We start from the raw sequence: 23,883 nt of genomic DNA on the forward strand, positions 1-23,883 counted from the left end.
TGGTATCCATCTGGGTTGCAAAGCAGAATTAATTGAGACCAATTCAGCTGACATTCTATGTGTCTTACTGACATGGCAATCCTCTTTTAAACTAGCCCTAATCAATGTTTACTCCCGCCCCATAGCACTGGCTAGGGAATCTCACACCATCAGAGAACTTTCAGCTTTTCTCGACTCTCTGAATCGGGAAATCCAGTTTATAATTGCAGGTGATTTCAACTGCCATTATGAGCCCCTACCAGGGATGTATGAGGGAGCCCTGTTGGAAGAGGATGAATTCTGGGGAATTCCTCCCTGCAACTCTGCTCCTGCTATGGCGTGGTCCCCACTAGCTACACAGATTATGTCTCTTACCCTTCACAATTCAGTTAGGGCGGTCAACGGCAGGAAACCCTCGGACATTCCGTCTAGATGTACGTACAATAAAAAAGATCACGAATCTCATCTAGACTATGTCATGGTCGAGACCAGGCTTTGGCCAAAGATCGTGGATCTGGAGGTACTGTCCAGGACTGATAGCGATCATAACGCTCTGGTGCTAAAGATGATATCTCCTCTTGTTTCAAAGCGACAACCCGAACTGCCAACTGACCCTGGCCTTGTTTTATCCAATAATAGGCGGCGTGTCAAATGGGCGAAACTGCAAGATAAGAGGGATGCCCTCCCTAGATTATATTTAACTATTCTCCCCTTCCTCACCATGGCAAGGGACATCCTGATCGCGGAAGAGCATTCTGTTCCCTCTGTGAACTTGCTTACTCTCCATCAGGACCTGGTGGACACGTTAGCCGATATTTTTAATCCAGCTGTAACCTCCAATAAACCTATGGTGCCCCGCCCTTCCTCCTGGTATAATGCTGCGTGCAGGAAGTCAAAAACCAATCTGGTAAATGCAATTAAGGATGGTACGGATAGTTCAACTATTCGGGCCCTCAGACGCTCCTACAAGGAAGTAATGGAACAGGCAAAAATTGCCTGGGACTGGGAGCGCTGGCATGATCTTGCCTCTGCACTTACTAGTAAGGAATCGCGGAGATTCTGGGCAATCGTAAATAATGGGACTGCTGAACCCCGCAATGCAATAGAAGTAAACCTAGACCCAGGGGTTTGGGAATCCCATTTTAAGTCTCTCTATGCAGGATCCTCCGACTTAGATGTTCTGCATTTTCATCCCCTTATACCTGGAAATGATGAGGTCGAGACTCTGGCCTTCACCCACGATGATATTACCCTTGCCCTGGGAAAACTGATGTGGGGCAAAGCCCCAGGTTTAGATAAACTTCCAGGTGACATGTTTAAGGACCAGCCCCTGATTTGGGCACCGTATCTGTGCGCTCTATTCAATAATATCTTGCGAGGCGCAGAAGTTCCTGGGTCGTGGCTGGGAGCAGAGATTATACCTATCTACAAAAAGGGATCACCTCTGCTCCCAGCAAATTACAGACCTATCAGTCTCATTGATGTCCCCCAAAAAATATTTGCGCGACTTATTTTAGATCGTCTGCAAGAGTGGATCAATGAGAATGATATTTTGTCACCCTATCAGGCTGGCTTTAGGAGTAAAACATCCACCACGGATCAGCTATTCCGCCTAGCTATGCTATACTGGAAGACCGTCACTATAGAGGGTGGCAGCCTCTATATGGTGTTCGTTGATCTCCGTTCAGCATTTGACACCGTGCCTAGGGGGAAATTGTGGGCTGTTCTTCGGGACCTGGGAATACCTAATGCTCTGTTGAACATATTAGTGAGATTGCATACACAAAATTTTGCACAGGTCAGGTGTGCGAGGGGAGGAGTCTTGTCCGCAAGGTTCCCGGTAGACAAGGGAGTTAGGCAAGGGTGTGTCCTTGCCCCCACCTTGTTTTGCCTATACGTGAATGGGTTGATTTCTCGCCTGGACGCAGTACCAAACAACGATGCACCCAGGCTGGCAGGTAAGAAAATCGCGGCAATAATGTTTGCCGACGATACTCTTTTATTAGCTAAGTCACCCATGGGGATACAGCGCACATTGGTTGGGTTTCATGAATTTTGTATTGATCATGGTCTACAAATCAACGTAGACAAAACCAAATTCATGATTTTTAATCCCCCACGACGCACCAGACCCCCTCCTATATTGGATACAGTTTCGCTTGAGAGAGTGCAGACCTTTCAATACCTAGGTGTCACGCTGAGCGAAAACTTTTCCTGGGTGCCTCATCTCCTAAAATCCCAGCTTAAATTGACTCAAACAGCGGGTGGAATATTGAAAATGAACAATGCCTCATCATACAGGCCCATAAGCCCAGGTTTAGAAATCTATAAATCCAGGGCAAGATCAGCGGCCCTGTATGGGGGGGAACTATGGGGGTACGTTGTGAGTCCCGAATTAACCAAAGCGGAGAATAGATTCTTGAGGCAGCTGCTAATGCTTCCACAAAGTACCCCCCTTATTCCTCTTCGGCTTGATCTGGGCTTACTCCCAATCCAGGAGGAACTGTCTATAAAACCCCTTAGATTCTGGAGGAGATTATGGCTAACCCCCGAACTCACACAATATAGAACTGAACTGCAGGAAGTATTAAATTTGAGCCAAGCTGTGCACATCCCCTGGCTCTCCTATGTCAAACAGGAATTAACGTTAATGGGTCTTGTGGATATGTGGCATCAGCCAGCGATTGCCTGCAGTGAGATCTCAGGGAAACAGCTCACCCAGTCACATAGAGCTAGATGCACTAGTGCATGGTTGCATAACTCACACATTGGTCCTATGGTAAATTCATTTCTAGAGTTTAAATCTGTATACTCCCTTGAGGATTATTTAAATGTAATTTATCCTGTACTGGCCAGAAAGTTATACATCCAATGGAGGTTTGGCTGCCTCCCCCTTGCATGCTTCACAAACAAGTGGTCTAGCTCCGGGGTTTCCAAATGCCCAGGCTGCGGCACGGATTTAGAGAATGAATGTCACATCCTTTTCTTCTGCCCCATGTACAGCAGAGCCCGGAAGCACTGGATTATACCTGTATGTAGGAACCTGGGCTTCCGCAAATATGCAGATGCACTTAGAGTTTTTAAATCTAACACAGCAGCTTACATTGTGTTTGCACTTTCTAAGTATCTCCATGCATTCTGGATAAAAAGGAGTTTTTTAATTCGAAACAGTGCCTAGACTAACTTGGGGTGCTAGCTGTAAAAAATTTTTTTTTTTAACTGATGAAGTTTTTATTGTGTATTTTAATGTACTGTGTTTTAAATGCTGCTTTTATGGCCGAAACAGGTCGACATAAAGTATTATTGAATTGAATTGAAAAAATAATAGAAGTCTGGTCCATCTGCCCAGTTTTTTACATAGATAGGGCTGGGGAGACGTCAGGAATTCAATATGTGATTCCTGGATTAGTAAATAGTCAATTGTGGATTGTTTCACAGAGTCTGCTCTTTCCCTTTCATTGTGAAAATGCTGATAGAGTGCCCTTCTCACCAAGGTTTTATGGGAGCCGTCAATCCTGTCGGGGTATGTGAAAAGATGACCGTAGTTGACGCTCACAAGGCTCCTTTCTACCGCATTGATCCATGGGATTAGAGCGACATTATCACTTTTCAAACAATCTAGAATAATCTCACGAGTCAGGGAAGCTGCCGGGTTTTGCCATATCCTTAGCCAAAATAATGCAGGTCTCACTCTAATAAAATCCTCAACATATTGCAGTTTTAATTCATTGTGACATACAAAGGTCGGTGCACTAATAACTCCCCCCAGGATCTTTCGACAGAATCTGTTCTCTTCTCTCTGTAGTTCTGTACAGTTCGAAAACCCCCAGACTTCAGCACCATATGTACCAGTTGGGAGACATTGGGTTCGGTAAATTTGTAATAAACTAAGAACCACATCAGCCTGGCGTGGTTGGCATAGGGAGGTAATAGAATTAATCGATTTTGAAAGTTTATTTCTCCCCATCGCAACATGTGGTTGCCACGAGCCGATGTTAGAGAATAGCAGACCCAAGTAAGGAAAAGTGCAAGTGCTTTTTAGAATGTTTGGGCCTATCACAATCTTTGAGATTTTATGGTTTTTTGGGCCGCAGGTCATTATGAAGGATTTGTTGAAATTAGTGCACAACCCTAAATCGGACATATAATTAACAAATCCCGATATTAGGATACGCAGAGCATTCGGAGTGCGGCCCATAAGGACCGCATCATCCGCGTAGAGTAACGCCGGGATAGGTTTCTTATTGATAATTGGAATGTCCTTAGTCAAATTGCATAGGGAATGAGTTAATTCATTGATGTATAGAATAAAAAGCAAGGGGGCCAAGACACAGCCCTGTCTCACCCCCTTGCCGATTAAAATCTCATTCGAAACCTCACCGTCATTGTTTAATCGAACTCGAGCTTTCAGGTTGCGATGGAGGTTGGCCAAAAAATGGACTAAGGGTTCATCTAAACCATAATTTAAAAGAATGGACCACAAGCGGGAGCGATTAACGAAATCGAACGCTGAACTTAGGTCCATAAAGCCAAAATACAGAGGAGATCGTTTGGCTCTCGTGTATTTGGCCATTATGAGGTTAAGGTTTAAGCATTGTTCCACCGTGCCAAGCTTGCTCCGGAAGCCAAGCTGACAACGATGGATAATGGAGTTTTCATCTGCCCAAGTGCTTATTTTATCAAATAGGACCCTGCCAAGGACCTTCAGGGTGTTGTCGATCAGGGATATTGGTCGGTAACACCCCGGGTCCAACCTATTTCCCTTTTTGAAGATGGGTACAATAGTACTACAAGACCATGTAGGAGGGATGGATTCCTTACTCAAGTTATTAAAAAGGTTACAGAGTAAGGGGGCCCAAAACCATGTATTTGATTTTATCTGGTCGATGGACAGACCATCCGGACCAGGGGCCTTATTGCCAGCACTGTTCGCGATGGCTTCCTCCACCTCCTCTAATGTTATGACTATGGTATCATCTGGGAAATTGTCCTCAGTTGAATTCCCAGCTGCAGCATAAAGCTTTGAGAAATGGCTGACCCATGAGTCTCCTGTGATGTTACAATTTATCGGGGTGATATTGCTTCCCAGGGCTCTCAAGCTTTTTACTTCTTTCCAGAAACCAGTAGTATCTTTTAGGGCAATTGTTTTAGTGAGATTATCCCAATGGCTTATTAAGAGCTCTTCAGTTCTGATTTTTAAAACCTGTTTATATTTAAAACGTAATGAACTGACGAGGGATACATCTCGGGGTTTAGCTTCCAAAGCTTTCCTAAGTTCTCTATTGGCCCTCGAACAATTGGTATCAAACCATCTTTGATTATTTGTATTGTGTTCTGTTACTGGTCTGGAAATTGCCCTTTTTATAACTATACATAGATCACAGAAGGATCTAATAATATCAGGGCCACCAAATGTTAGGCAGTTGGAGATCAACAAGGGATTATTCTTCATCACATTAGTTAGAATCTCTCGATTATCAATCCCTCTCCAGATAATCCTAAGTCTGTCTGTAGATACAGTAATATTTTGAACTCCAACCTCATATGGGCCTACAGGTTTTTTAATAGATTTGAGATGGATTACTAACGGCAGATGGTCACTATATGGGCTACTGACAACCTCAGATTTAAGTAACACTTCGCTAAGGAGGGAAGAAGTAAACATATAGTCAATCGTGGTTGAGCAACCACGGCCAATATACGTGGGGGCCGGTACCTTTCCCTCGTCGATTCCAAAATGACCCATGACATCATCTAGGTCTCTGCTATGTAAAAGATCCAATAGTTCAGAGCCTCGTCTACAGGGCGGAGATGAAAAATAAATATGAGCATTAAAGTCCCCGCCAACACAAATGCCATCAAATAGACCATATTTTTCACCATCCGCAACTTCGTCGATAAACTTAAACAATTCTAAAAAGGTGGGGTTAGGATGGTTAACAAAATCGTTATTATAAAAATTTATAAAACAAATCTTTAACCTTGCAACATATTTTACGGCTATCAAGTTTTTACTAACCACGTGTAAAGGTTCAATTTTCAGGTCCTTAGAAATTTTTGCCCAGATAGATAGACCACCACTTGGTCGTCCCAAAGCAGGAGATGGTACAATGAGATTGTGGCAAAAGAAACCCTCCAATAGTTGAGTACATGTGCACCATGTTTCTTGTAACATTACCACATCAAAGTTACTTATCCAGGTAACCCATTCTTTGATTTTCATCTTACCTGGAAGCCCTGCAATATTCCAACTGATGACACTTAGAGTGTCAGTTGATGGAGTAGTAGTGGAAAAAGTAGGGACAATGGGAGGGTTTGAACAAACTTCATGTGGAAGGACTAATCTCTCTGGGCAGGGTTTGTGAATACATATGGGATTGGCCGTATCCAGGGGCACTGTGCTGATAACCTTATCCAATATAATAGAAGGTATTGATGGTTGTCAGTCTAGTCTTCCTAAGTCCGATAAGGCGGAAAATCTGTTAGATATAGGGATGGTATTAGAAACCGTCTGAATTGGTCTGTGGGGGGGCCTATAGAAATAACCCAGTGGGTGAAGGCTTATTGCGGTAAATGTACTGACGTGGGTGTTATGTGTGTCCATGAAAAATCTTACAAAATTCGGATGTCTAAAATTAATCACTATGCAGTCCCCGCTGATGTTTTTCTGTTTTGGCCCCACCCAACTTACCCTACGAGTTAGTATAATCTCATTTGAAATGTTCCATCTTGCCCCTTTATGTTTTGTCAGCCAATTGATACATTTATTGTGTAATTCTACCCATGACTCACTTTGGCCTTCTTTTAGAGCAGGTACGCCTGCTAGCACTAAAACATATGGGCAAGATTCTGGGGGTAAGTTGAGTGACGGCCCTAAATTATTAGTGGGTCTATTTCTTACTGATGTACCTCCACCAGTGCTTATGCCATCCAAAGTAATACCTGTCCTGTCTATTGAGGAGGCTAGCGGGGTCTTAGCATCCGAAATTGAAGTACCAGTGATTACTGTTCCTTCTGCACCAGAGGGGTCATGAGCTAGGCCCGTAGGCAATGTGGGTAGAATATTGACTGGAGTGCTATTAGATAGGACAGTTTTGTCAACAGTTGGGCCTTGCATGTTTCCACGGCCAGAATCAACAGCAGCAGTCAGGCCCCCCTCCCTCAAACCATTACATAAGGTTTCCAATTTACTCATAATTTTCTCGCCTCGAACAACATCTAGGCTAATAGTGCCTTTCCTTTTAATTTCCTCTTTTTTGACAAGGTTTTCGATTTTATCCAATCTCTTAAAAACAGTATTAAATTGTTTAACTATTTGAATTTCGACTTGTTTAAAAATGGTATCGACAATAGTTTCTATCAAATTGCCATTAAATTTAAATAGAGTATTTTGACCGGTGGACTCAGTCTGAGTACTGACTGTATTGTCACTACTCTCCTTAAATGGCATAGAGGCCCCACAAATGCTTTTGTCCATAGTTGGAGACTCTAGTCTTCGTGTGAGAGTGGTAGGTCTCTCAGATCCTTCATCCGATGGTAATGGGGAAAGTAGTAAGTCCTCAGTGGCACTTGATATAACTAATTCACAATCTTTGGCTTTATCTTTGTTCCACATGCTCTGTGGCGTAGGTTGATTTCTACAATGACCTGATTGTTTCCTTTTATTTATTATGCATTTCACTGGGCCTCTCTTGCGTTTCTCCCTTATAAGTTTGTTGGAGCATGACGTTTTATCTAGTTCTGGCTCCGCTAAACAGTCGGTTACAGCAATAGTCGGCAAACTAGATGTATCAGTAGTCGAAGGTAGAGTGTCAACATGAATAATTGGTTTAATAACCGTTACTGTAGGGGAGAGGGGGAGGCCCAGGTTAGATAAAGCCTTAGGAGATTGAGAACATAGCATAGTAGTAGTAGTGGTGGGGAATCCAAAAGACATTCTACGTTCAGTATCAGCAATCTCATTTGTGACCATAGTGAGGGCATTGGCCAACAATGAGTCTATCGACGTGGACGACTCAATAGGGGCGGCAGTGTCAACACAAGTAGTTTTCGTTGTACGTTTCCCCATGCTTTTAGTGATTACCTGTTTAGCCTGTAGATGCAAAGGGGGTGGCCCAGCCCGGCCTCTTCCGTCCCCTGACGGCCACAGACGGCCCGCCCTCTGCCCGGGCTCAGCCCGGCGTCGCCCGCGCGCGTCCCGCGACACGGAGGGAGCCTCGCTGTTTATTGCGCCTCCGGGCGCGTTATCCGGCGGAAGTGGGCGGGGCGGGAGAGAATGCTGGGACCTGTGGTTCTCACCCGACTTCGGCCTCGAATGACAAGAGGCGGCGGGGAGTTCGAAACGACCAAGGAGATGGTTGCGCTGCCACCAGGTAGGTCCGCTGAGTCCGCTGCCCTCAGGTGTCTCTGCAAAGTCCCCCCGCTCCACCGAGGGAGCCTCGCTGTTTATTGCGCCTCCGGGCGCGTTATCCGGCGGAAGTGGGCGGGGCGGGAGAGAATGCTGGGACCTGTGGTTCTCACCCGACTTCGGCCTCGAATGACAAGAGGCGGCGGGGAGTTCGAAACGGCCAAGGAGATGGTTGCGCTGCCACCAGGTAGGTCCGCTGAGTCCGCTGCCCTCAGGTGTCTCTGCAAAGTCCCCCCGCTCCACCGAGGGAGCCTCGCTGTTTATTGCGCCTCCGGGCGCGTTATCCGGCGGAAGTGGGCGGGGCGGGAGAGAATGCTGGGACCTGTGGTTCTCACCCGACTTCGGCCTCGAATGACAAGAGGCGGCGGGGAGTTCGAAACGGCCAAGGAGATGGTTGCGCTGCCACCAGGTAGGTCCGCTGAGTCCGCTGCCCTCAGGTGTCTCTGCAAAGTCCCCCTGCTCCACCGAGGGAGCCTCGCTGTTTATTGCGCCTCCGGGCGCGTTATCCGGCGGAAGTGGGCGGGGCGGGAGAGAATGCTGGGACCTGTGGTTCTCACCCGACTTCGGCCTCGAATGACAAGAGGCGGTGGGGAGTTCGAAACGGCCAAGGAGATGGTTGCGCTGCCACCAGGTAGGTCCGCTGAGTCCGCTGCCCTCAGGTGTCTCTGCAAAGTCCCCCGGCTCCACCGAGGGAGCCTCGCTGTTTATTGCGCCTCCGGGCGCGTTATCCGGCGGAAGTGGGCGGGCGGGAGAGAATGCTGGGACCTGTGGTTCTCACCCGACTTCGGCCTCGAATGACAAGAGGCGGCGGGGAGTTCGAAACGGCCAAGGAGATGGTTGCGCTGCCACCAGGTAGGTCCGCTGAGTCCGCTGCCCTCAGGTGTCTCTGCAAAGTCCCCCCGCTCCACCGAGGCAGCCTCGCTGTTTATTGCGCCTCCGGGCGCGTTATCCGGCGGAAGTGGGCGGGGCGGGAGAGAATGCTGGGACCTGTGGTTCTCACCCGACCTCGGCCTCGAATGACAAGAGGCGGCGGGGAGTACGAAACGGCCAAGGAGATGGTTGCGCTGCCACCAGGTAGGTCCGCTGAGTCCGCTGCCCTCAGGTGTCTCTGCAAAGTCCCCCGGCTCCACCGAGGGAGCCTCGCTGTTTATTGCGCCTCCGGGCGCGTTATCCGGCGGAAGTGGGCGGGCGGGAGAGAATGCTGGGACCTGTGGTTCTCACCCGACTTCGGCCTCGAATGACAAGAGGCGGCGGGGAGTTCGAAACGGCCAAGGAGATGGTTGCGCTGCCACCAGGTAGGTCCGCTGATTCCGCTGCCCTCAGGTGTCTCTGCAAAGTCCCCCCGCTCCACCGAGGGAGCCTCGCTGTTTATTGCGCCTCCGGGCGCGTTATCCGGCGGAAGTGGGCGGGCGGGAGAGAATGCTGGGACCTGTGGTTCTCACCCGACTTCGGCCTCGAATGACAAGAGGCGGCGGGGAGTTCGAAACGGCCAAGGAGATGGTTGCGCTGCCACCAGGTAGGTCCGCTGAGTCCGCTGCCCTCAGGTGTCTCTGCAAAGTCCCCCCGCTCCACCGAGGGAGCCTCGCTGTTTATTGCGCCTCCGGGCGCGTTATCCGGCGGAAGTGGGCGGGGCGGGAGAGAATGCTGGGACCTGTGGTTCTCACCCGACTTCGGCCTCGAATGACAAGAGGCGGCGGGGAGTTCGAAACGGCCAAGGAGATGGTTGCGCTGCCACCAGGTAGGTCCGCTGAGTCCGCTGCCCTCAGGTGTCTCTGCAAAGTCCCCCCCACTGGCAATTGACTTCGCCGGTCCTTTCAACCTACTTCCTAATGATAAACGCTACATTGTTGCTCTTATTGACTATCATTCAAAATGGGTGGATTTTGATTTTTATGATTCACCCAGCTCCTTTGCGGTCATAAAGTTTCTTGACAGAGTTTTTCAATCTGAAGGGTCTCCTAAAGAAATTTTTAGTAACAATGGATCACATTTTTGTTCCTCTCTTATGCAAGACTTTTTCAAGGCACATGATATCAAACATCTTAGAGTTGCTTTATACTCTCCATCATCAAATGGACTCATTGAAAGGAGGAATAGATTTATAAAAGAGGGTATACAATCCGCCATAGCGTGCAATCTTCCTGTTGATTTGTTTTTAAGAAAGAAAATATGGTCTTATCTTGTTACTCCTCACTCTACAACAGGAATTTCACACTTCAGACTTCTTAAGAAAAGAAATCCCAATAGAAACATTTGTCCTAATTGGATCAAACTCATGAAAGAAAATGATACTTACTGTGTAGCTTGTCAAGACAAAATTATTCTCAAGGAAAACAGAAAGTACAGAAGAAACATGTTGTTTCTTCTTATTTTTCTGGCACAAAGGATTTTCAAACTGGAGATTGGGTTATAATTAAAAATCCCATTAAGGTTAAAAAAGGTGACTCTAAATTTTCGTTGCCCATCCAGGTCATCAAGACGTCAAAAGGTTAATTTTTTGGGAGAAAAAGGGATGGTGGAATAAGAGAGCTGTTGTTAAGATTTTACTCGAACAAGCCAAGAGGTTTCTCACTTGCAAGAGTTCTCTTGCACATGATTATGACTGTCACATTTTCCTCTAGGTGCTCTATCTGACAATTCTTCTGCTCCCGAACCATCTTCGTCCATCTTTACTCCTGGATCATCTTCGTCCATCACTACATATGATTCTTTACAAGCTCCATCTTTGATTCAACCTGTTGTTACTTCTTCTACAACTACAACTTCAGTTTCACATAGATCCTTTCGTAATTGTTCAATTCCTGTAAGATTTAAGGATTTTTATATGTCTTATAATTCCTTTTTCTTTCACAGCTCTCTTTCATTTTGTGGGAAGGGAGATGATGTAAAGGGCTTTCATTCCCTTTTATATTATTGTACATGATATGCATTTCTTATGTAGTATTTCCTTTATGTTTATTGCTCAGAACAATGTCACAGGTTCCATGTAATGGTTATGGCGTGCGCTCCACTTCTGGCGTGCGCACCTCCAAACATATTTATGTTTGAAGGTGCATCGCTCGTGGAATGTTTCTCTAGCAGGGCTAACAACTGTTGAATTGCCATTCAACAGTTGAACCTTGAAGAGAACAGCAGTACTCCCGTGTTATGCTGGAATTTTGGAAATAAAGCCTCATTTGGATTTCACTTCATCTCTGTTTGCCTCATTTGGATTTATCTACATAATCTCATCAGGGAGGAGAAACAGAAAAGAGATAAAGAAGAGAAGAAGAAAAAGGGAGGGGTTGGGGATAAGTTAAACAAGACTTGGCATAGCCAATAGGTCTCGCCTTTGGGACCTTTTAAGTATTTAGCCATGCAACAGTTGCATAACTAAATACTTATAAGGTTCCAAAAGCGAAACCTATTGGCTATGCCAAGCGGCCGTGAAAGTAAAAGTGATCGCAATCGCGATCAAACATCAAAGCGGCCGTGCGGCTGCTAAAGTGAAAGTAATCGCGGTAAAGCGCGCGCGCCCGCGCACATGCACTGTAGCTCTAGGCTGGCCTGGTAGCACTTTTTGGAGCCCTCTCAATAAGTCTCGCAGACCAGCGCATGCGCTGGGTCAAGCGATACCTAAAAAAGAGGAGGCGCAGGTGAGAAACGGAGAAGAAACAAGTCCTGGAGGGCTGTGGGAGGTGGAGAAGAAACAGGGACGGGCGAAGAAGCAGGGAGGGACTGGTGATGAGTTAAGAAACAAGACACATGAACCCTGGAATGGGGTCATGGGTAGGAAAGTTATATTCAGGGAACAAGTCAATGGTAAGACACAGCTATGGAAAAGTTGTGACTTGGCCAAGGATGAGGTCCTCAAAATTAACAGCCTCTGTTCCTACTGAAAGAGGTGGGCAGCTTACAGCAGCTGTGATTTACAATTCATAGTAAATATTTGCATTAGGATGTCAGCATGAGGTCGGTATATAAAATACCTTAACAACAAATACAGTCAGGTAAAGGAACGTCTTCGCTCTTTCAGTGCTAACTGCGCATGATCTTGTGCAGATTGTCCTGACTCTACTAGCTTGAAGGATGGTCACTAGGTATTGACGCACTTTACATGAGCACCAATTACATTACAGAAGGACCCATTCATTCGGTATTTTAGTTCGGGGGGGAGGGGGTGATTACATGATTTGCCCAGAATCACACGCTGTTAAGCCGACGCTGAGACTCGAACCTGGTTACAAAGTCAGCAGTTCTGACCATAGCGCCACATCTTCTCCATTGCTCTGCTTCCGAGTGTATTGCTTACCTCGTGAAGATGACTGTCAGGACACACATGCAGAAGAACCGAACAGAAATACAAAGGGGCGGGGGTGTAGAAAGAGCTTTCATGCGTGCAAAGGAGGCAGATTCATTGGTAGTGAATCCCACAGTGATATGGGGTAAAGCGACGAGCAAATACTGGCAGATGTACCTTGCTCGAGGGCGGTGCGTGACACACCTCAAGGCACAAACTCTACTGAGCAGTGAGCGCTGCTGACCGCGAGACACACCACAGGGAATGTTGTGTCGATAAAGCTTTGCACAACGTTCATGCTTTAAGTTCCAATTCATGTGCAACTGCAGTGCTGAGTTGATATAAAACTCGCTTCTCCAGTTATGGTCTAGAAGACTGCTTTGTTAATTATTTCATATTGTGTGTTACATGGTAAAAAAAAGGTGTAGCCTAACGCAAATTTTAAAACAAGCATTTGCAATGCAATAGGTCTCGCATTTACGCGAGTTTGAGCCATTGACATTGCAAATAACAATGCCTTTTATTTTGTTTTAAAACATAAATAAATGGCATTTCCAATGCCAATAGCTTAAACTCGGATAATTGCGACACTTGTTGCATTGCAAATGTTTGTTACTTGCAGCAGGTGCCGTGTTATACCCGATTACCCCCCTTCCACCAATCCCATCTCCTTTTCATCCCTCTGGCCACACACACCAGCACCGGCCAGTCACACCCCCAACTTGGCCCTAGTGTGAGCGACCTATGCTGTGAACGAATACGGATATTTGTGGGAGGTGCAGAGAAGTTTGTGCTTAGAGGCCAGTCACTGCCGAGATGTATGCCTCGTTTTATTCACCAGCTGTCATGAGAGCGACAACTTTCTATCATCCAGGGCCCTCCCTATCCAAGCAAAGGCCGGCTTTGGCTAGCGTCAAGCAGGGAGAACACGCCGCTAAAGCTCCTTGAAGCTCTTGCTTCCTAGTGGGCGAATACCATGCAGCTCCTTCAAGCCGGTGATGCAGAAATAGCCCAGGCCACTGAGGCTCTGAGGCTCCTCGAAGATCGTGCACAGGCCACGCAGCTCGTTCAAGCCTATGCTGATCCGAAGGCACAGGCAGTACAGCGCCTTGAAGCCACACAGAGAACACAGGCAGCTGAGACTCATTGAATCCATTACTGCCTAGAAATCAAATCACTCGCCGCTGCCGGGCAGCACAGGTCGCTGAAGCCCCTCGAAGCCCTTTCTACCAGAAGAGTGCAAACCACTACAGCTCATTGAAGCCCTTGCAGTCTAAAGTGCTGCATTACCGCCTAAAAATCGCCGCCGCGGCTGGACAGCGCAGGCCATGCAGCTTCTTGAAGCCCTTGCTACCAGGAGGGCACACACGATTACAGCTCTTTGAAGCCCTGCCTGCCTATATACTTTTTGGTCTGAAACCCCTTCTAGCTCCTACTGCAGAAACAGCACAGGCCCCTGTGACACTTAAATGCCGCGGTGCCTAGGAAGCAAAGGCCGCTCAAAGAGCACAACATGCTGCAGCTCCTTGAAGCCCTTGCTACCAGGAGGGCACACACGATTATAGCTCATTGAAGCCCTGCCTTCCTAGGGAATTTTTGGTCTGAACCCCTTCTAGCCCGTATGGCAGAATCAGCACAGGTCTCTGTGACACTTCAAAGCTGCATTGCCTCGGAAGCAAACGCTGCGCAAAGAGCTCAAGATGCTGCAGCTCCTTGAAGCCAGGATGCCTAGAGAACATAGCGCTGCAGGACAACGTGTAGCTTAGAAGACACAGGCTATTTGGGGTCTTTGAAGGCCTGCTGCCTAGTGAGCACCGGTTGCAGCAGCCCCTTGAGGCCTGTGCTGCTCACTGACGCCCGTTGCTGCCTACTAAGCTTATGCCACATAGCTCCTTGAAGTCCCTGCTGCATAGAGAGTGCCATGCCGCCACATCCCATTGAAGCACAGGTTGCTCTGGCCTCTGCCAAGCCCCGAAAGGTAGGCTTTCCCACTCCTCCCGCGGCCCTGTGAATAAATGCAGGCCGCAGCAGCACTCTTTGAAGCCGGCACTGCCTGCCTACAGAACACAAGGCGCTCGCGGCAGCGCCTTGAAGTCCCGGCTGCCCAAAGAGAACAGGTCCCGTAGCTCTTCGAATCTTGTGTGGCTCTACATTACAGACAACTCAGACCTGTCCATCCCACCGTGAGCCGGAGCAAAAGCGCTATAGCTCCTTGAAGCCTCTTGCTCATGGCGCTCCTCCCACGGTGTATCCGGATTCTCGGAGCAGCCGTCAGTTTTTGGCTTGGGAACAGCCCGAACCTGCAGCCTCCTACAGGCTATAGTTATGCCGGTAATTAAAGGGGCGAATTAAAGCGCCACGGGAGCATATAGGGGCATATTATCAAGCCAGGCGATAAAATTATCCTTTTAATAATTTTATAGCTCATTTGCACTGTTATTGGCTTCGTTTTTTGCACTAATTATCTTGTGACATTTTAGGGAAGTATTTAAAGTTTTATTCACCTGATAGACGTATCGGTCTTTTTAAATCATTTAAGTCACTAAAACCCCTGGAATTTGGAGGCTTACCTGACTGGGGACACAAACCTAGCTCGACCGCCATCTTGGTAGTAGCGAGGGGAGCGGTCTAGTGACTGGCTTCCCCACGCTATATTTAGAGCGAATGGTGCGAGCATGCAGCAGGCGCGCCAAAGGCAAGCCCGTCTGTGCCCGTCCGCGCCTGGCCCGTGCCGAGTGCCACAACCCCTGCACCACAAATTGTAGGTATACCTTTCCGGATTGCTTATTCAAGATCAGTATTACTGGGACTAAATGGGAGGGAAAGAGACACTAACTGTGACTGTCTGTCTTTTAATTCAGGGCAACCTCCCCAGATGGCGAAATGTTCTCTTTGTAAAACTTTATTACCGGAAATTTTATACCTAGCACCCTACAAGCTGAGGGAGTCTAGGCCCGGGGGCCACAAAGCCTCGGCCTGTAAATGCTTGCTGATAAACGCTAGATCTTTGGTCAAACATAGCACTGAATGTGCACAACTAATTGAGGAAAATGACATACAATTGACTTTTATCACCGAGTCTTGGACTGATGATTCCTCGGAGCCCTATGTGCTAAAAGCAACTCCTCCAGGCTTTGTGTGCCAGTCTTTGAACAGGGGCAGCGGAAAAAAAGGGGAAGGGCTTGCACTGATATATCCTAGTTCATTGAAAGCAGTATTCCACCCTATATCTAATGTAGGCTGCGAGGCGCTGGCCTTCAATTTTAATACATCCACTCATCATACCTTTAAAGGTATCTTAATATATAGACCTCCCAATAACAAACAGGCTTTTATCACCGCTATTGGACATTTGCTGGAAGACAGCATTTGTCAGAAGTTTTATACTATTTTGGGAGACTTTAATTATCACCTGGAGGCACTTTTGAATCCAGATACAGCCACTCTTATAGATATCATGAACAGTGTTGACCGCACACAACAGGTCACTGGTCCAACTCATTTGACTGGACATACGCTGGATGGCATTTTTACAAACCATCCAGGCCTCCAGGTTATAGGAGTGATTCCCATGGCCTGGACAGATCATTCGGCCATCCTGTTTGATCTAATCAGTAAGGGACATCACCCAGGTGGGGCAAAGGTCAAGAAACGGATTGAGATCCGATCCTGGAATAAAATGGACAATGGAGCTCTCCAGGAACTCCTTACCGCTACATCTACTCACTCAAGTTTAGGAGCAGAGGAGGGGGCGATCTCGTAAACTAAGTGGGTAGAAAATGCTTGTAATAAGTTAGCCCCAGTTAGGAGCATTGTACCCAAGAGATTGACTCCGTCTGCCCCCTGGTTTTCAGAGGAAGTGAAACAGGGAAAACTCATATGTAAACGTCTAGAACGTTTATGGAGGAGAGAATACAAGGGAGTAGATAAGCTGGCCTATAGAAAGGGATTAGCAAACTATAAACAACTGTTGTTTGCTACTAAACAAAAATTCTTTGTGAATAAAATTGAGCTGGCAAAAGATTCAGCTAAAGTATTATTTAAAACTGTTCTTGATCTCTCCTTCCCGCGTCCGGTTCCATTACAGCCCAGTCAGGAACTCTGTGAAAAGATCGCCACATTTTTTCTGAATAAAGTTGAAGTGATCTTTTCGGCTTTAAATGGACCTATGGCATTAGGAAGTGACCGGGATAAGGATGATCTGGGGCGGAGTAATGCCTCTATCGTAGTCCTCGAGAAATTCGAGTACCTGCCTTTAGATCAAGTACGCTGTCTTCTGGAAACGGCTAGATCTGGATCACCTTATGATCCCTGTCCGGTGGCCATTGCTAAACTTGCAGTAGAACCACTTAGTATGGCACTTACTCCAGTTTTTAATTCCATGATTGAGACCGGGTGCTTTCCTGGGATTTGGAAAAAGGCGTCAATTTTACCCCTTCTAAAAAAGCCCAATTTAGACCCAGCTGACCCCTCAAATTTTCGCCCAATATCCAGGCTCCCTCTACCAGCTAAAATGATTAAAGAGGCATTAAATACTCAATTAGGGGCTTTTTTCATAGAACCCAGGCGTTGGATGCAACCCAATATGGCTTCAGAAGTGGCCATAGCACGGAGTCAGCCCTTTTGAAGACCACGGATGAGATCAGGAAGGTGGTTGATCTGGGTGGAAGGGCCTCCCTGATATTATTAGATCTGTCCGCTGCCTTTGACACGGTCCACCATGAACTTTTGTTGGACCGGTTAAGGTCATGCGGACTTCAGGGAAAGGCCTTGAATCTTATAAAATCCTTCCTTACTGACAGATCCCAAGTGGTCACTATGGGTGAGCACTGTTCAAGGCCATTTGTGTTGCCCTGTGGGGTTCCTCAGGGATCTTCTTTGATCCCTACCCTGTTTAATGTCTATGTCTTATCCCTGGCCCCTATTATTAAGTCCTTTGGTTTTGATCTGACATCTTATGCCGATGATACCCAAATTGCGGTATCTCTGCGGCCAGGATTGGAGGGGGGCATGGATAACTGCTTTCATGAATGTATGATGGCAGTGAGTCGTTGGATGGCAGAAAACTGCTTGAAGCTGAATTCTGATAAAACAGAGGTGATGATTTTCGGAAATGTCCCCAATTTTTGGAATGCAAATTGGTGGCCTGTTACTATGGGGAAACTCCCTGCCCCGGTTCAAAAAGTAAAAAATCTGGGAGTAAGTGTCGATGATAAGTTGAATCTGGGTGCCCAAATTAACTCGGTGTCTTCCTCTACAGCTTTTGTCTTGAAGACGGTGAAAAAAAATCTGCTTTTCTTGCTAGCAGGGAGTCAGAAAACAGTGGTCAATGCCCTGGTGCTGTTAAAGCTTGACTACTGTAATAGCCTCTACCTAAATATTCCTGAATAAATTACAAAGGCTTCAAAATGCAGCCGCCAGATTACTTACCGGGGGCCCTAAGTTTGCGGCTATCTCCAAGGAAATTCAGAAGTTGCACTGGCTCCCAGTCAGAAAGAGGGTACTTTTTAAAGCTTTGAGCACCGTTTTTAAAGCACTTCATGGGATTGGTCCAGAATATCTACAGAATCAATTTAAGTGGTACACACCCACAAGAAATCTACGCTCCTCAGGTGCTAAATTGGTGACTGTCCCGAAGATAAAAAAAGGTCTCCTGGGGAGACCGAAGATTTGCATTCGGAGCGGCTAAGGCATGGAATGATCTTCCGGTTCAGCTTAGAAATGCACCTGATCTGTTGTCTTTTAGAAGGGCACTCAAGACTTGGTTGTTTCTCCATTAGAATTTCTCCACTGCCATTAAATAGTCTGACTCTTCTTGGTAACGGCCAGTAGGAAGGTAACTAGCGCCAGGACACCCCAGGGTAACCGTTGCGCTTTACAAATGAATTAACATAACAATGTGAGAGTGATCCAAACGAGCAGCCTGAGAAGATTTATGGCCAGATGATGTTGAGAAGACATAAGCCAAGCATAGCATGAGATGTGAGAGCTGTGTTATGATTTCCTCCTCTTGGTCTCTCCCCTCTACCCCCGCCTCTCCATCCCTCTTGGGCTCTCCCTTTAGAATCTTTGGTGGGAGCTTGTTTTAGAATGTTGGGGCTGTGAGACTTTACACGACTCTGGCAAGTTGAAGGTGTATGTTCTGATCTTCATGAATAAATCTTCTATTGGACTTACCTTATTGTGTCATTCTTCACTTCATTTTGGCGACGATCGAGGGATGCTGTGACAGGGACAGCTTTATACCTTCACCCCGTTGTGCTGCCTCTTTCCAGTTTCATTGTTCAGCATTTTCTTCGTGCCTGCCACGGACTTCACCGTGTTTCCTCGGTGCCTACCACGGATTTCAGCTGTGCTTTTCTTTGCCACTGTAATCAGCTGTGCTTCTGCTTTGCTCTGTGGTGAGTCTGTTTGGTCTTGCCTGCTTTTTTCACTTGAGTGCATTGTGGACATTTTGGGTCACCTGCTGACCACCTTCACCGGAACTCTGTTTCCTGATGTGCACTCAGGCAGCTCTCTCTCTTTCCGGTTGGTGTCCCGGATTGTGTTCCCCTCCGGCCAGTACGTCACCTACTTGCCGTTAGGGCGCCTCCTCACCCGTATGCGGATTCTTCTTTTGGCTTCCCGCTGAGGCGGTACACGGTGAGTTGTATATGCACTTTTAAGGAGGATTGCCCTGGATTGCACCACAGCTGTCTCCCTCAGTAGCGCGGCAAGTATTTATCCGCTGGAATTCAGTCAGCGGCATCCGGTGTGCCGTGCTCTGCTAGCGGGGATCTTATGTCTGCTTTCATTCGGACGAGCAGGCATTCCCAAAAAGAGTGATTCCCTGATTTCCTGTAACGTTCTCAACGGACTGCTGGTTCTTATCTTCGACATTCCATGTGGAGCAGTTCCTGGCGCCGTTCCGTTTTCCTCGCTCTGTTCTCAGAGCCTCATCGCGTCAGCATCCAGTCACCACAGGATTTCCTTCCTCGGCAAGCGTATACTCCCCTTTGGGCGGTTCCTCAGTCCTGCAAGCATTTTCATAGAAACAGGACTGTGGTAGACAGCCTTCTATTAACTTTGACTGAGTTATTTTCACAAGTCTGTTTTTAAGGATTAGTTCATCTTTCGCCTTTTGACTTTGATGTGTATTTAAAAAAATATATATATATTTAATATTTTTTCTCCACAGGTACTTTTGGTTACTGTTATTTTCTATTGGAAACTGGTGCTTTCCCATACTGCTTGGCTTACTTTCTGCTCTTTCTGTGCATTTCATTGAGTTCCCCTCCTCTTCACCATGGCAGCGGCGGGTATTAGTCAGCCCCACCTTTTCTCAATGATTTAGGTGAACCGGATATACCTTGGCGTAGGTGGTTGGCCGTCTTTGAATCTTATCTCATTGCCATGGGATAGTAGGGTCATAAGAATTCTTTCTGTCCCTAGGTATCAAATTGTTATCACCACTTATGGGCGCTAGACCCAATTCTGCTCTTTCTTTCAACCTTGCTAAAAGGATGTCTTCTTTATTGAGGCTGTCTTCAATGTCACTTGGGGTGCCGGTCCCACTTGTGTGAGATTTAGGTACCCTAACTACTACTTTTGGGAAGATAGGTGCAGGGGCCACATCTTCTCTATGTAGGTGAAGTGGATGGGAATTGCCCCCTTCACCACCTTCTTCAGGGAGATCATCTCCTTTAGAAGAGAGCTCCTTTGAGTATTATGCCAAGAGCTCCTGGAGCTTAACCTTGGTAGGATTGGAACCAGTTTAAATTTTTTTTTAGTTTGCAGAGGGTCCTTAGCTCCTTCTATTAAAGATGGAGATAAGGGATCAGGTTGAGTTCCAAAATCATAACATCTGCACCTTTCATTATTTTATTAATAGTTGGGGACTTTTTAAGAGGCCCAAAAAAAAACTTCTAAATATAAAGTAAGTTTTTAAACTTTCAAAAATGCTGAAGGGACTTAACTAAGGCCCTAACAAGACTTTTAAAAATTTGGAAAAACTTTCAATTAAAAAATACAGTGAATCTAAAGGCAATTTTTGGATTGTAGTCTTGTTCTCACTTATTCTCAGTGTGGTCTAGCAAATGCAGAGTCATGGCTCTGTATATACCATACCAAATTAAGGTATAGTGTGCACAGAGTCCAGTGGATGCCCACAGGCTTACACAAAAGCTCTATTTGTGGTAGTGTGGCCAAGCAGTTTAGGTTTATCAGAGGCCAGTGTTAAGCATTTCTTAATCCAAGACCAACTGTTTTGTATAAAAAGTTATTACTTTGTTATTTTATTTTTGAACTAAGAGGTACTCAGTTGCAGGTAAGTAACAGTTTCAAAAATAGCAATAATACTCTTCAAGATGCAGTAGGATTTGTTTGCAGTAAGGCAGTAAAAATGCTTTACAGTACTAGAAATACTTGGGTATTGTCAATCAGAAATAGTAGAACTTAGAAAAATGCAATGTGATCGTATGGGAGAAAACCAGTTATATGAATTAACAGGTAGGTACACAACTTACCTTTCTAGCCTTCAGGAATTTAGACTAACACTGGGCAAGGGTCAGATTGAAGTAGGGACTGCACCACCAGCGGCACTGGAGAAGCCAGGTGCAGAGGTCACTGGGTCACTTTAGCCACCCTGAAGGCAAAGCTACTTTGACTTTAGGGTGACAACAACCTTTGTATGTCCCCTCCATTTGGAAAGCGGTCATCCCCCAACCAGATTGGCTAAAATCCATCCATTCAAGATGGAGGATTTCCTAACGAGGGGTCACATCAGCCCTGGACTCCTTAGGGGTGGTCCTGGCTAAGAGGGTACACACCTCTGCTGACTCCAAATTTTCCCACCGACCTTGCTGCCAAAAGTGGGGCTGGGCATGGCTAGCATTACAAAGGGCAGGAAGCCTTTGTTCCTGACCCACGAGAGCACAAGGGCTCTCACCTCAGGGGGTCAGAAACCTGCTTGTGTGTGGCAGGCTGGTGTAGACCAGTCGGCTGTACACTAGTGTGTTGGTCATTTTTCAGGGGGCATCTCTAAGATGCCCTCTGAGTGCATTTTACAATAAATCCAACACTGGCATCAGTGTGGGTATATTGTGCTGAGCCCTGGGAGTCTGATTGGTAGGGACCCAGGGCACGTTCAGTCAAAGTGCATCAAAAATCTGGCAAAAAGTGTGTGGGGGGTTTACTGCAACAGAAACCCACTTTCCTACATCACTCCCTGTCCTTTGTGTAGTTTCGTGCCAGAGCAGAAACCAAGGGCTCCTGAACTGGGCAAAACTGGTTTATGCATGGAGAGCATAAAATGTGCCCTTCAATGCAGTCTGGTGGTGCTTGGAAACGTCCCCACCCTACCCAATTCTAAAGGAGAGATGGTCACACCTTTCCTTTGCAGGAAATCTTTTGTTCAACTTCTCCTGCCCAAGTAAGGTTCATCAGCAGGGAGGCAGAACACTGTCTAGGGTCGGCAGTAGTGCGGGCTGTCAGGCAGACCCTGTAAGGCAACACAGGTAGGTATGGGGGGTCCTCTAAGGAGCCCACCAGTACATGGTAGCATGCAACTAACACTGGAATCAGTGTAGTTGCATGATTCCAATATGTTTAAAACCAAACATGACCAGGTTCGGGCTGCCATTATGTAGTTAGACATCTCAACTTGCAAGTGTCCACTACATACCTTATAATGGCTGTCCCACACTTATGAAGCCCAAAAAATGGAGTCCCAGGTTTGTAGGGCATCTCTGCTCATGCTGGGGTACCCACACACTGAGGACCATGCACCCTGCCCTTGGACCTTAGGGGTCACTTATAGGCTTTAAGTGCAGTGACCAGGATATAGGGAAATCCTTATATCTGAAGTGAAGTGTGCATGCACCCTGTCAGGCAGACTACAATGGCTGCTCTGCAGACACAGATTGCATGGGCTTCAATGGATGGCGCAATACATGGCGCAGCCGATAGGAGACCCCTGGTGTACCAAGGCCCTGGGTACCTCAGTGCCATATACTAGGGACTTACAATGGAACCCCAGTATGCCAATTGTGGGATGTGCAAAGTACCTACCAGTAAACTTAGTGGTGAGAGCACCGTCACTGGTTAGCAGTATCCCAGCAAACTACAGTCAAAAGACACTGACACCAGACAAAAAGTGGGGATATCTGTGCCAGAAAGGTCCTACTTTCTTACAACATCCTGACACCAGGAGATGAAAATCTCAAAAAGAGTTGACAAAAGTCGAAAAAGATCAGTCAAAAAACAACTGTGGCTTAGCTGAGACCGGATCAGTGCTATCTGGCACAGAAAGAAAACAACTGACGTCAATGTTCCGAGGTGGCACCTATATATGTACCGCACATGTAATTTCCAGTGAGGATGACGTGGAGCCGGTTGACACCAACTACTGGCATGCAGGTGAAGAAGCAGAGTTTCCACGTTCTAGATCTACTCTAGAACCTCGGGCGATTATACTTTTTCTCAGCATGAAAGCGTGCGGGGCGAAAACATTTGTTGGCGGGTCAATCCTTTCAATCTCAATTCACCATGACTCTTAAGAATCACAGACTTCCAATTGAAGTTAGTTGATTTATTACAAACCAAAAAATAACTGAACATACAGGCACCTCAAAATAAGGGTGTAAAAATACATAGAGACTAAAACAAAGCCACATCTACGAATGAAATTAAGGCGATGAAACATGCACAAAATAATTAATTCAAGAATCAGGATACAAAAGATTAGGGAACAAACGTCCATGTTCCCCTGCATCGAAGGTTCGTAGGTGTAAAGCATTAATCTGTCCCTACACAAGCACTAATGTGACATCCCTAATTAAGAATTTTCTGGTCAGGATCAGAAAGGTGTCAGCGTGTGGAGTCTTTCTTCCACATTAGTTGGGTCAAGCAGCATAAAGCTACAGAGGTCCTTCTAAGATGCTCTCTTTCGCTCTTGGCAGAGAAGAAGGGCCGGGTGCTCTTTCCCTAGTTACGATACATCAATAGCACAGGTGGCGTCCCAGGATCGTTCATGAGTCACGCCATCTGGTCAGGCCACATCCTCACAGGTACTTTTACATTGGACAGCGATGCTCCAGAGTGGTGATGAGATGACCTTAATTCCCAGGCTCTCTCCGGTGAGAAAATACAACAGTTCTCCATTATCAGTATCAACACTCAATGTATCCCTTTCTGTCCTTGCCTCACTCCTAAAACAAAGACATTATTCTAACTAACAAGA

This window comes from Triturus cristatus, chromosome 7, assembly GCF_964204655.1.
Source record: "Triturus cristatus chromosome 7, aTriCri1.1, whole genome shotgun sequence".
NCBI classification, from domain to species: Eukaryota; Metazoa; Chordata; class Amphibia; order Caudata; family Salamandridae; genus Triturus; species Triturus cristatus.